General features: G+C 40.7%; 1 protein-coding gene across 3 annotated transcripts in view; it reads left to right on the top strand.

Moving 5' to 3' along the window:
• SPOCK3 (SPARC (osteonectin), cwcv and kazal like domains proteoglycan 3) overlaps positions 1 to 14,139 on the top strand; it is a 447,340-nt gene that overhangs the window by 253,090 nt on the left and 180,111 nt on the right. The window lies entirely within an intron of this gene.

Genomic DNA, 14,139 nt, shown 5'->3' with positions numbered 1-14,139 from the left:
GTCCTTTTGCTCTTGTTCTCCTGCTTGTGCGGCTTTGTGCTGCCCTGTCTGCTTTTCCTCAAATAGGCCAAACCCCGCCTCCTTTTTTTTTTTTTTTAAGCTCTGCTGACTTTCCTCACAGTTGCCTCTGCTTGGAATTTTCACAGCTTACTCCTTCATCTCCTTAAGGTTTTTTCTTAAATATTAACGTTGCAGCTCTTTGCTTCCTCTTAAAAATGCAGCACAATCCAATCCCCTGTCCCCCTTATTTTTCTTGGTAATACTCAGTACCATTCAGACTGCTTCTCTGCAGAGCACTAAAGTAGGGCAGCATGCATTGTCTTGGATTTGGAAATTCAATTTGTAGGAATTGGTGCTGTAGAAATAATCAGACCTCATAGAGGCACGTAAAATAGTACTTACCACAACATTGTTTTATGTGGTAATAAATTATTATAGCAAATGCGTATACATAGAGAATATTTTTAGTACAAATACATCAGACAGCTGACACCGAGCATATCTTTGGGTAGTGATATTGGGCGTGATGTTTATTTTCTAATTCATGTGGTTCTCTAATTTCCTGGTGTTCCATATGGTCTTCTACTTAGTTCCTTTTCTTCCAGTTTTTCCTTCGTATTATTGTAATATTGTTCACATTTTTTCTTCCCTTTTGTACATTATTAAGAACTATAAACAGTTTGAGATTTTACCCCATTTATAAGCTGAAAAATTAGCCTGTCTCAGTGTTGTGGGTGCTGGTGAAAGACCCCGGACTCCTGGTCAGAGGCAGAGAGCCTGGTTCCCTGGCACAGAGGGAGCACGGGCCATCACATATCTGTCAGTCCCTCCTGCTCCCGGTCCCGGGGGGGCACGTGGGTGGGCCCAGCGAGACACCTGCACACACTGTGGGTTACAATACAGGACATAAGTGAGGTAATTTTTTAGGGAGTTGTAAGCCTCCCTGCGATGAGCTCATTGTCTTTATTCTACTGAACAGTCAAGAATTCACTCTTTCTTCCATAGGGAGACATAGCTCTGTGGTCGAGAACAGTTTACGATACACTCATCTTTGCAAAGATCGTCCAGAACTAAGGGCGGTTGGTGCTGTGTTTCTGAGATGTACAGAAATGGGAGGAGCACTTGGAGAATTGGATCACTAATGTGCATTATGTTTATGATAATAATAATAATAAAACATTTTTCTACTTGCAAAGAGAAATGAGATCTGCTGAGAGAGAGAGAGAAACAACTTTCTGAAAGGAATGATACAACAGCCAAAAAGGGGTTCTCTGTGAAAGTAACACTGGAGCTGAGATCTGAAGGGTTTGTAGGTGATTTATAGGTTCAGACAGCGGGCAGAGTAGTGAGCGAGCCCTGCGCTGTGGGAAAGTCGTGAAGGCACTAGATGAGGGTAGCGGGGCTGGGCACCCAGAGCAGCGGGGGCGGTGAGGGGGGCTGCAGAGATGGAAGGGGCAGACCCACCCTGTTGTTTATCCAGAGGTCACCAGGAAAGCATTTAAAGTTTTGCTTTTTGTCTTTTGTTGTTTGGTTGTTTTGTTATTTTTCAGCAAGATAGTGACATGATAAGATTTCCATTTTGGAAATCTCTTCTGACTTGAGCGCAGAGAAAGGAACCAGAAGAGAATCTGAGAATCCCTTAACGTTACCTGTTAATAGTCATAGTTTTAACATTGTATTCACAGTTTATTTGTATCTGAAGTCTGAGTAAGATTTGGCAGTCACATTTACTTTCTTTCCCAGAGGATACCTTTTAGCAAATTTATCAATGCATGATGTTGTCAGTGCGTTTGTACTTAATAGGATTTAATAAGTATAAATAGTATTTTAGGTTGACTACTGTATCAGCCACAACCCCCTGACGTGAAGGTTGGAGGGACAGGATGTACACAGAAAGCCTTTCCCATGTAGCAGGGAGACAGTTCTTTTTTTTTTTTTTTAATTTTTTAAAATTTATTTATTTATTTTATTTATGGCTGTGTTGGGTCTTCGTTTCTGTGCCAGGGCTTTCTCCAGCTGTGGCAAGCGGGGGCCACTCTTCATCGTGGTGCGCGGGCCTCTCACTATCGCGGCCTCTCCCGTTGCGGAGCACAGGCTCCAGACGCGCAGGCTCAGTAATTGTGGCTCACGGGCCCAGTTGCTCCGCGGCATGTGGGATCTTCCCAGACCAAGGCTCGAACCCATGTCCCCTGCATTGGCAGGCAGATTCTCAACCACTGCACCACCAGGGAAGCCCGAGACAGTTCTTAATACCACATTGCTTAAAAAGCCCTACGCTTTTTAATATACACAGATAAAAAAGTGGAGTGAATAAGTTCATCAGCAAGAAAAAATACATCTATTTACTGCTGTCCATCCATCCATCCATCCATCCATCCATCCAATAGACTATTTCCTGAGGAAGTTAGATCATGCAACTAATTTTTAGAAATTGTATCTAGATCTTATTTTAATGGGAAACAAATCAGTGAACATCTACTGAAATTGATAGTTGTGCATCAAAAATCTCCCAGCATTACATTTTACTTACAAAACAGAAAAGAGCTTCAGAGGAGTTCATTGTGGCAGGATTTTCGAGAAAAACTTCATCTAAAAATAGGCTCATTTAAAAGATAAAATGAATATTTCCGTGTATGTTGGCTTAATGATCACATTGTTGCTTATAGTTTTGATGTTATCAGAATTAGTCTGCACTTGGGCTGGAAAGTCTGGAATTATGTGAGGAATACCTGAGCCCTTTTGTGGGGGAGTGCTCTTCAGAATATAACTGAAGGTGAATATTCAAGAGTGCACACATTAGGACTTTTCTTGATAAAAGAAATGTGGTGTCTTGCCACTATTTGCAAAATAATTTAACATTCATTAACTCACAGGACATCTTTAATTGTATGTCTTTCCGTAAATTGAGGGTTTATTAAACGCTGATAAGTTAAACAATGTTGGCAGTATTTTCAGGCTTTTTTCCGTGGTTCAGGGATGTGTGTACCTTTTAAAAATGCATGTCAAAGTGCAGTTTGCCAGAAGCAACAGTCGTGATGAATACAAAACGTGAGCTCTGTCACTACCTAGGAAACATCATAATTGGTATCATCTTACCCTATTCTTCTGTATCCATGTGCTTGAAATGTGTGAGATGTACAAAGTGCCAAGTAAGAAGAGAGTAAAGATCCAAACACCAGCAGAATTCGGGAAGACCCAGTAATAACAGAGAAGGCGGGTCCAATTCCCCAACAATTTTCTGAGTAAGGCCTGTGAGAACCTGAGAGTCTCCTCCTCCTTAAAGGAACTTAAACCTTTAACCATGTCACCTGCGCCAAATTCAGCATCAGGAAGTATGTAAGTGGTTAATATAAGAGAAACTTTTCAGTGAAAATAAACACTGAGCATAAATCTAATGCTCTGAGCAATGACACTAACAATATGTAGACAGGAGATACTAATTATTGCCAATTAGTCATGTTTTTTTAAATAAATATTTCTTGGACACCTATGTTGGGGAGTATTGTAGTCACAGGGGCTATAGCACTGAACGTTATATATCATATTCTAGTAGGGTTAGACTGAGGATGAACAAAGTTAACATCTAGAGGATGGTTATTAAATATCAGGGAAGGTAATGCATTTTTCATGTGCCTCAGTGCATGGCTTTAAAATGATATTCCAGTTTCAAGGCAAAAGGTGTTGCAAACATTTTCTAGCCACTGGCATGACTAAGCCAGAGCAGTGCAGGTGCTCGAGCATGAGTGAGGATTGAAAGTCCCATGTGTGTGTGAGCGTGTATGTGAGTGTGTGTGAGCGTGTATGTGAGTGTGTGTGAGCGTGTATGTGAGTGTGTGTATGCATGTATGTGGGTATGTATGTGAATCTATAAGAAACGTAGAGGAAGACACCAGCAGAAACCTTTTAAACAGCCCATTTTCGCTCTTTGCCAGTGACAAGTTGACATATTCATATTTTTACGGCAAATCTAATTAGAGACTGTGTTTTATATTTAGAACTTTATTTTAAATGTGATCTTAAAAGAAATCTCAAAACGATGATATTTAGCAGCAAAAATAAGTTGTTCTTGTGGCAGCTTGTCTTGTAGGAAAACGGGGGTTAACTTTCTTGTCTGTACTTGGTCTTATGATCACTTGACAGGAAATGCAAGTGTTTTCCATAAGTGCCTTTTATGTTAATCTAAGTGTCTGATCTTTTCGTAGTGCAGTCATTTTTTTCAGCCATTTCTCTCTGATTTATCTTCTCTCATGAAAGGCTGCATGTTTTTTTTTTTCATTTTTATGATGCCACCAGAATTATTAAAGAGCTGTCAGTCGAACTTTGGCTGTTACTGTCCCTTTTTACAAAGAGAGAATATTAAACAAGATTTATGTCAGTTTTGTAAGAATAGCTCCATTGTATGTACAATACGCTTACTTAATAATGATAGAGTAAAATATAATGATTGATGATAGTAAAAAAAACCTGCACAAATGTAGCACACATAGTAGGTGAGGTATGTTGACAGCTTTTGTGTATGTAAACATTTATTATTTGTGTTTTACTGCCCTTCTCCCACACCTCCACCCTCACTATTTTGAGGGAAAAATCATATATTTTCTTCATAATCTCATTACAACTTGTTTTCTTTACTTTTGGAAAACGCAGTCATTTTTCTTAAGAATGTCACTCAAATGTATCTAACAGCAAAAGGATTAAATTCAAAATAGTGTGTAGAATTAAGGAATTAGAGAGCTAACAGCTTACTAGAAACTGTCCCCAAAAGAACAGAACTGTAGTTTTTCATCATGGTCTGTATTCCTCATTGAAACCTTCTAAAGTTTACCATTATTTAAATGAAAACTTCTTAAACTGAATAAAGACCATTGCATTTTGCCATGGTTATTATTCTCACTCTATTATTTGATGTACACCTTATACATTAAACATTTCCAGTGTTTAAATCTTTTTGAAAATTAAGTTCTTGCATATGCTTGAACTAACAGTTAAAGCTGACTTGTGGTGTGGGGATCAGCTTGGAGGGAAAAATATATTGTTAGGAATCCCCTTATTTTCCAGTTGAGCAAGAGAAGTACTGTAAATCTTGCTAATGGATTTATTTATGCATTTTTCACTTAAATTTATTTTCTTTTTTAAAATCAAAGCATAGTTGATTTACAATATTATATTATTTTCAGGTGTACAACATAAGTGATTCAATATTTTTGTATATTATACTCCATTTAAGATTATTATAAAATATTGGCTCTATTCCCTGTCTGTACAGTATATCCTTGTGGCTTATCTATTTTATACATAGTAGTTTGTATCTCTTAATCTCCTACTCTATCTTGCCCTCCCACTTCCCTCTCCTCTCTGGCAACCCCTAGTTTGTTCTCTATATCTGTGAGTCTGTTTCTGTTTTGTTATATTCATGTGTTTGTTATATTTTTTAGATTCCACATATAAGTGATAACATAGAGTATTTGTCTTTCTCTGACTTATTTCACTAAGCATAATACCTTCTAGGTCCATCTATGTTGTTTCAAATGGCAGAATTTTGTTAATTTTTTATGGCTGAGTAGTATTCCATTCTGTCAATATATATGTAGCACATCTTCTTTATCCATTCATCTGTCAATGAACATTTAGGTTGCTTCCATATCTTGGCTATTGTAAATAATGCTGCTATGAACAGTGGGGTGTGTGTATCTTTTCAAATTAGTGTTTACATTTTCTTCAAACTTGTGGTCAGGAATGGAATTGCTGGGTCTTATAGTCATTGTATTTATAATTTTTTGAGGAACTTCCATACTCTTTTCCATGGTGGCTGCATCAATTTACAATACTATCAACAGTGCATAAGGGTTCCCTTTTCTCTACATCCTCACCAACATTTGTTATTTGTGTTCTTTTTGATGATAGTTATTCTGACAGGTGTGAGGTGATATCTCATTGTGGTTTTGATTTGCATTTTCCTGATGATGACTGATATTGAGCATCTTTCCATGTGCCTGTTAGCCATCTGTATGTCTTCTTTGGAAAAATGTCAATTCAGGCCTTCTGCCCATTTTTAATTGTCTTTTTTTTTTATAATGAGTTGTATGAGCTGTTTATATATTTTGGATATTAATCCCTTATCAGCCAAATCATTTGCAAATATTTTCTCCCATTTCAGCAGGTTGTCTTTTCATTTTGTTGATGGTTTTCTTTGCCGTGCAAAAGATTTTAAGTTTAAATGGGTCCCGTTTATTTTTGCTTTTAATTCTTTTCCCTTAGGAGACAGATCCAGAAAAATATTGCTACAATTTATGTCAAACAGTGTTCTGCCTATGCAATCTTGAGAAAAAAAAGAACAAAGCTGAAGGTTATCACTCTCTCTGACTTCAGACTATACTACAAAGCTACAGTAATCAAAACAGCATGGTACTGGCACAAAAACAGACACATAGATCAATGGAACAAAATAGAGAGCCCAGAAATAAACCCACGCACCTATGGTCAATTAATCTACAGCAAAGGAGGCAAGACTATACACTGGAGAAAAGACAGTCTCTTCAACAAGTGATGCTGGGAAAACTGGACAGCTACATGTAAAAGAATGAAATTAGAACATTTCCTCACACCATATGCAAAAATAAACTCAAAATGGATTAAACACCTAAATGTAAGACCTGAAACCATAAAACTCCTAGAAGTGACCATAGGCAGAACACTCCTTGACATTGCTATTGTATTTAAATTAAGCAACACATACTAAGAGCACTCAAAAACTAAGCAGATATTTGAAAGAAGAGGTTCTTGATTTTATGAAGAAACTAATACGTAGAAATGTCAGATTTCTGAAGGAAAATCTTACCAGGATTCACATCCTAACTGTAAGGATAGACTGCTAAAATACATTTGCTCCTTCCATTGATCCTATTGAAATATTCTATGGAAGATTTCTGATGCCAGCTCAAATTAAAAAATCAGGAATGATTTAATGGTGTTGGGTCAACAATCTCTGTGCACCTACAGTGTGGACAATTAGGAAGGAAAAGATCCACAGCCCTCAAGTCCTGAGCACTTTGACATCTCTGGGAATGCAGTGAAGATGCAGAATATGCATGAGAATCTAGTGAGATGCTAACTTCTGAATTGGGAAGGGTTAGGACATTACCGCTAAGCTGGTGCTCTCTGGGCACCAGCCCATCAATTCAGACCAGAACAACCCTGCATATATAAGTGTTTGAAACATAAAACTAACATTCTTTTTTAATTTAACGAAAGATTGGTCAGGATTTTTAAAAAACCATTATTAGGATAAGTGAATCATTTATATAAGTTGCAAATTCTACTCTTCCATAGCATATAAACCTCATGTAGAAGGTAACTTAATTGTTCCTTAGCTTTTGTTCCTTTACACCTAATTTTGCTTATCCCTCTTTAAATATTGATTTTGGAATTATTTTTTACAGTTGTTTTCAACACAAGGAGAAAAATGCTAAATGACAAAAAAAAATGAAATTAACAATAGAAGAAAAGGAAAACAAAATTATAAAGAAAAAGATATTTTCATTAGTCATCACAACAATGCTATGCCATTTTCATCAATGAATTAACATATATCTTTAAATCAGTAGTACAGGGTCATTCAACTGCTGCTAACAAGATGTGTTCATTGGAATTTGCAGCTGAGACCTCTGTATTGGACATAAATATGACCATGTCAGTACAGAGAACTTCAGGTCACTGTCACCAAGTCATTTCATGATGTAAGGATCTTATCTCCTCCCTGGGACTTTTTCCCCCTGTTGACCATGAGTGCCTCAGACCTTGTGGGATTATCTATGTCAAGGCTTATACATAGTGAGTTTGCATAACAAAATATTTGCATCATTTTTCTAAAACGTTATGAGTCACACAATTAAAAATTGCTTTAAGTAATTATATAATTTCTTAATGAATCAAACTAAAATTATGAGTCCTATCAAACAGGAGTACAAGGATCCCGCATAGGGGTGGGTCCAGGGGCCCTAAGGAAAGGACAGAAGTTGAAATCTCGCTCACCAGCCATTGTACTGCATTAAGATGAAGACATTTTAAATTTCTGTCAGAGACAGAAGTCTGCAAAGTAAGTTCAAATAGGTCATCAGAGAAGACAAAGCTCAAACCTCTCCAGGAAATTATTTCAAATGGGATCTGGAGAACGTAACCTGAAGCAAATGCCAAAGGTGACAATTTTCTGTCAAAAGATGTATAATTTTCCTCATCTCCTTGAGAAAGCAGAAGTTCTGCAGAGGTGGCTGTGAGTTGCTGGCAGAATCAAAGACCCCGCAGGCTCTCATGGTTACTGAACATAAAACTCGATGAATAATTCACAACTGCATTTTAATTTCTTCTTATGTTCTATATTTAGTAAAGCTTCAGCAGCAACTCAACATCTGCATGCTAATCTAAGGGTCTGGACAAATCAGCTTCACCAAAGGATTATTATATCATAATTTATTTTCTCTTGATGACAATGATAGAGATGCTATTCAACAACAAATTCCTAAAAAATTCCTAGAGCTCTGAAAAAATGACATCTACAGATTCACTCAGGTGGTTGTGTAAATTTATGTGTATAATTTCGAGAGGAAGAACCTTATTTGATAACTCAGTAGGACATAGACATATTTGCATACTTGGTTAAAGTGAGTTGTAAAAAAATTAAGTTTAATACCTTTATGTGATTTCCATTAGTTATCTTAAAATAGAATGCATCTTGGAACTCTTTCAAGTTGCATATTAAGAAATTCACAAACATGACACTGACTTCAATGTATATTTTTTGAGAATTTGTTTCTGCTTTCTTTATATCTTCATACTTTATCGAGTCCAAGATTGAGGTTCTAAGCTTGGGGAACTTAAAGAAGTTAATAAATTTTTTTAAAATAAATTTTATTTGCAGTGGTTGAATTGATGTCTGATTTGAAATCAGAAAGGCTAGGAATTGCTTTCTACCATTTCATTTATGGTTTGCATTAAAATGAGGTGTATTTTAGATACTAATATGCCTAGATTGCTTTAAATATATATATTATTTATAGTAATACTATGTTATAGCAAATTTATCCCCAAATTTCAGTGGTGTGACACAATAAAGAGTAATGTATTTTCCACGTATTAAATCAAGAAGGGTGGTCCTGGTCAGAAGGGGTCTCCTCCTTCTGTTGATTCAGGGACTAAACTCTTTCTGTAAACATGCTTATAGAGTTCCTGTGTCCGCAAGTGTCACAGTGGTACACGAACACAGATCTGTACGTACGTCCAGTGAAATTTGTGGGGCAGGCTTACCAAAGGTTATATTTAGTCTGTTGTTGGGAAGTGATTAAAGGAGCCCAGAATACCCAAAATTTTCACCAAAGGACACAAGTGCAAAGAAGAAATATGTACATAAACTAATACTTACCCCGCACTGGAGCTTCAGCGTGAAACCCCAGTGCATGCCAGTCTGCCTGCTATAACCCATGGAACACTTCTTCACCTAACCTGGGATGTCTGCATAATATATCAATAGGATCAAAGGAAGCCGAAGGCTTTCTTTACTTACTTACATTCCAAATCCTAAGTAATCCAAGCTTGGATTTTATCAAAGCAATGTAAACAAAATAAACACACAAAAAACAAAGAGCAAACAAAGCTTCCAACAAGAAACACAAAGGGAGAGCACAGATATTCTTTGATCTCAAGTCTAGGGCAGACCTGCTTTGGGTTCAGTTACCCCTTTCAGCATCCCCTCAATATAGGAAGACAGGGGCCAAATCCTAGAAGAGAACCTTCCAGCTCTTTCCTCAGCCTTGAGAGTCCACACCAGGGACTCAGGAACTTTTTATTCAGCCCAGCAATCCCACTCCCCAGCTTTGGTCAGTAAAATAACAGTAAACACGATAGATCACTAGCCATCTTTTTACCCACTGCAGGCAGTACTGTGAGGAGTTTGGGCTGCAGGGGGCACTTGTCTCCTGTGTGTCTGTGACCCCCAGTGGTCAGAAAAACCCTGTCACAGGGGCAAGAGAGACTGTGGCGGAGTATTTTCCAAAGGAAATTAGCATGAGGCTGTAGAATAAATGGATTTTATTCTAAAAAGTCAAGTGAGAAAGAAAAAATGGCAGCAAATGAGCAGTGTTTTTACAGGAGCTAAAGAGTTGTTGGAAAGGAGCAGGGTGTGGAAATCACCGTTCCCTGCACAGTCGTGGAGAGCACATTGTTCGTTTCCTGACACTTGCTTCCTGGATGAGTGATGAAGGGCGGGTTAAAGATCCTAAAACACGAGGCTGACAAGAGTCCTTGATGGACCGAACCTATTGAAGGAAACGGTGTAAAACTTTGCCACGTTCCTTTGTGACGTAGCATAAAATAATTGTTGGGAAATATAAGACTGTTGTTTGAATTCAGAGCCCGTTTTATTTTTTTATCCTGTTCCAGTTGGCTGGCTTTTTATCTGGCAAGTTATAATGACTTTTAACAAGGACTTAACAATTATTTATAAAAAGTTTATTCAGTACTAAAGTAATGCTATAGGATTTCTACCTCGTAAGTGGACATAGAGCTAAGACAAGAACATAGGAGCCACCCTCAGTGCTTAGCCGGGAAGCCCTGGTCTCCCTCCCGCCCTCCCTCCTTTTATCCATTCAGTGCTATTTATTGAGCACTTACTTTGTGCCAGGCTCAGGGAAACATGCTGGGGAAAGAACAGTGAGTTGTGGTGAACAGGTGTTCGTGGAGAGGGACGGAAAGTCTTGGGAAAGATCGACCAGCAAAGTTGGGAAGAGAGAACCAGCTCACAGTGAGAGCAGAGCCTGTGTTCGGCGCTCTGGTGTAATGCGGTGGCCTGGACCACCTGGGTGGTCACCTGGGTGAGTCTATCTTCTCCCCCCCGTGACACTCAGTCTGTCACCCCTGCTCCCTCTCAGCATTCCCCAAAGATCACTACTCCTAAGTGCGAAAGAACAAAAAGAAGAACCCCACTGTCTTCATCCGCTGTTCTTCTCCCAGTCACACTGGGGGTCAGATGGGGCTTGTTGAGGTGACTTATTTTTATCGTTTGACCAGGACAATGGGGACTTGGTTGTTTTCTACTCTTCACAACTGTGGCACTCATGCAGTTCCCTTAAGAATCAGTAGAGCGAAGAAGTAAAACGATGCCGTGATTCAGGGAGACATGAGGTGGGTTTACAGCACGCTGGCCGGGAAGCACCGAGCTGCTCTGTGCCTGATGGGAGCCCCGTCTGAGCAGGAACGCACGTCTGCGAGCGGCCCAGCTCTGGTCCCCAGGTGTGGCCGGGGACCCTGCGTCCATCCGCTACCGGTTGGGGCGCCTTTGGAGTAAGCACAGGGCAGGATCCACCATCACTGAGACATCCCTCCAAACCATCGCTGAGACATCCCTCCAAACCATCGCTGAGACATCCCTCCAAACCATCGCTGAGACATCCCTCCAAACCATCGCTGAGACATCCCTCCAAACCATCGCTGAGACATCCCTCCAAACCATCGCTGAGACATCCCTCAAACCATCGCTGAGACATCCCTCCAAACCATCGCTGAGACATCCCTCCAAACCATCGCTGAGACATCCCTCCAAAGCAGGGCTTCGGAACTGAAGTGACTTGGTTGTGAGACATTAAGCCTCTCTTTCGCCAAGTACCCTCCCTCTGGCAGGGCCGAGCAGCAGCCCGGAAGACCTGTCCACACCCTACGCCCTGCTGTCCGTGAGTGTTGCCTGGTAGGGCCAAAGATGTGGTTAAATTGGAGGTCTGACGAGAAGGAGGTTGTCCTGGATTAGAGAGGGGCTGCTAAAAATGAGCACGATTTCTCTTTATACTAGAGACAGAGGGAGTGCTGACAGGGCCACACAGAGGGGGAGACGCAGAGAGAGATGGGCCAGCAGCTGGGGAGTGCCAAGGACACCAGAAGACAGGAGGGGCAAGGGACACATCATCACCTGGGACCTACCTGTCACCCCCAGTGCGGCCCCGCCAGCACCCAGTGAAGGTGGTCTTGGACTTTCGACCTCCATCCCTGTGAGAAGGGGAACTTCTGTTGATTTAAGCCAGAAAGGTTTTGGTCACTGGTTACAGCAAACCTAGGACAGAAACACTTTCCTCAGTTTTGAAAGCAAGTTCTGGAAGCGTGATCTAACCAAAAGGAAGTCAGGAATGTGACTGAGTACGTGGTCTGTAGGTGAGAATGTTTGGGGTGTTGACTCCAGAGGATGCCGTGGTTCAATCCAGTTTACACACCGTCTCTCTTTTTTCTTTTTGTCTTAATAGATCTTTATTGGAGTATAATTGCTTCCCAATACCGTGTTCGTTTGCGTTGCACAACAAAGCGAATCAGCCATATGCGTACACATTACACACCGTCTCTTGATGCCCAGCTGCTTTCTGCTCGCTTGCGAATGGGGGCTGCACAGAGACAAGAAGTGTTTGGGGGCCACAAAATGCAGGCTCTTGCTTTAAGTGGCTCTGTCATCGCCCACGCTCAGAGCCGGGGGAAATAGCAGAAGGAGGGGAGGAGTGGGTGTGTGTCAGGCACAGGAATGCTCCTCCTGGCTCAGCGGAGGCCGCGGGTACGAGACAGAGGCTCAGAGCTAGGTGCCCTTGAGGGTAGGCTGGTAAACCGAGAAAGGTAACCATGCCCCTGGCTGTTAGACCAGAAGTGATAACTGAAGAAAGGTGTAAGTTACAAAGGAAGCCGGTGGTGGAGTCAGAAAGCATTTTACAAGAGAAACGACATCCGAGTTGGGACCTCAGAGATGAGGACAAGTTGCTCAGATAAACCCCACACTCCTTGTTACTTCCTGGGCCACAGGAAAACCGCACCCCACGCTACGCTTGTCTCTGTGTCTCCAAAAGAATTCTGAGCTCCCTGAGTTCAGTGAGTCTACAGTCTGGAACCTCCAGATTGTCAAATAGTACCTGGACACATTGTAGGGCGTATTCATGATTAAATAAATGCATAAAATTGTTGCCGAAACTCGGCCTCTGTTCGCTGGTGCTGAATAGAAACGCGAAGACAGAGTTTTGGGTGAACTAGAAAATAATAGCTTTCCTGCTTTGCCAGGCAGAGGGGCCACAGTGGGCTAATGCCCTCAAGACTGTGTCACCCGCCCTGGAGGAGGTAGTGATGGGTCTTACAGTGTTCAAGGAGCAGGGCGTGGTCAGCTGGTGGACCCTCTTCACCCTCTTCTGATTGGCTGGTGGTGAGGTCATCGGGAATCAGCATCATCAACCTTCTGCTTCCAGCTGGTCTGGGGTCTGCGTGCTTGTGGGCAGCATGCAGTTAACTTCTCCCACCTGGTGGGAGCTTCAGTATCTGCAAAACAGCTCAAGGGACCTGGCTCAGAATATTATCTACAGCCCTCGAGGAGGAACTAAAGGTCCTGGGGTTTGTTCAATGGCTAAACTATTATTATTTTGTCTTGCTTGATTGTTTTCCTTTGTGCATTTTCTCACTTCTCTGATTAAATGTATTCTTTGACTAAAGTTTTTCTACAGACAAAAGGCAGGTGGAGGACGTGGGTGGGAGTCTATTCTGGGAAGGCCCCATAGGGTCCTGCTCGGCTACAAAATAGGCGGTATTTAGAAGGTTGCATGGGTACTAGGTTAGAAGATGACAAGTTATTGGTTGAGCCAGGCGTGGGTTGGACGATACCTCATTCCGTTCCTAGAACGTGGTCAGTAACTGTAACCATACGTAATAACATATTATGAATAAAAATAATAGAACTGTTTTAAAAGACCTTTCTGACAACTCTTTAGATAGTAGAAGTTATTGAGAAAGTATTTCTTGAAGAACATTTCCTTGTCCAGCAACTGTGACTACCCCTGACTACGCCAGAATCAGTCGACATGTGCTGAGAAGATGCTTTCAGGACAGGGATTAAACATGGTCTGGTAGAGAGAGAAATACTATGGAGTCAAAAACTTAGGCTTGTTTTTCATTTTACTAACTCGTTAACTTGAAAATTCTGTAAGAGTTAGTGCATCATGGAGGTTTTGAACTTCTAACCTTTCTCTCAGCCTGTAAATCAGACTCAAGCAAATCATGGAGCTTCTTTCTTTTTTCTTGTTTCTGTAACTTTGCTTTTCCAGCAAAGCAGTAAGGAGGAGGCCAGTACAGGTGACCCCT

The sequence above is a fragment of the Balaenoptera acutorostrata genome, chromosome 6, assembly GCF_949987535.1.
Source record: "Balaenoptera acutorostrata chromosome 6, mBalAcu1.1, whole genome shotgun sequence".
NCBI lineage: Eukaryota > Metazoa > Chordata > Mammalia > Artiodactyla > Balaenopteridae > Balaenoptera > Balaenoptera acutorostrata.
The sequence above is the reverse complement of the archived record's forward strand: the minus strand, read 5'-3'. Positions and strand labels throughout refer to the sequence as shown.